The sequence below is a fragment of the Penaeus monodon genome, chromosome 15 (genome assembly GCF_015228065.2).
Source record: "Penaeus monodon isolate SGIC_2016 chromosome 15, NSTDA_Pmon_1, whole genome shotgun sequence".
Lineage (NCBI taxonomy): Eukaryota > Metazoa > Arthropoda > Malacostraca > Decapoda > Penaeidae > Penaeus > Penaeus monodon.
This window is the reverse complement of record NC_051400.1, coordinates 41,306,707-41,307,176: the sequence shown is the minus strand read 5'-3', so window position 1 is coordinate 41,307,176 and position 470 is coordinate 41,306,707.

Here is a 470-nt window from a genome sequence, read left to right as displayed (position 1 = left end):
TTGTTTTAATTTATTTCTATTCCTTTGTTCGTGTACTTATTCCTTTATTCATTCATCAATTTATTTGCGTTTTTGTCTTCCTATTTATTCATTTCTATCTATTTACTCACCTGTCTATCTAATGATTAATCCTGCAAAACGAAATTCATTATCTTCCAGTTTATGGTTTTTCATTTTATTTATATTCTATTTATATTCCTTTATTCATGTACTTATTCATCTATCTATTCATTCATTTATTTGCTTGTTTGTCTTCCATGTATTTCCATCTTTTCATTTACTTATCTGTCTATCTAATAATTAATCTTGCAAAACGAAAATCATTACCTTCCACGGCTGAATATAAAACGTAAAATCAGCTTAAGGCAATCTTCGTTCTTGTTTGGCAGGATTAATTGCATAATCGAGCCTGCAACTTTTCTGGTCACATATTAACTAAAATTTTCTTTGCTGATAATGTATAATGATAA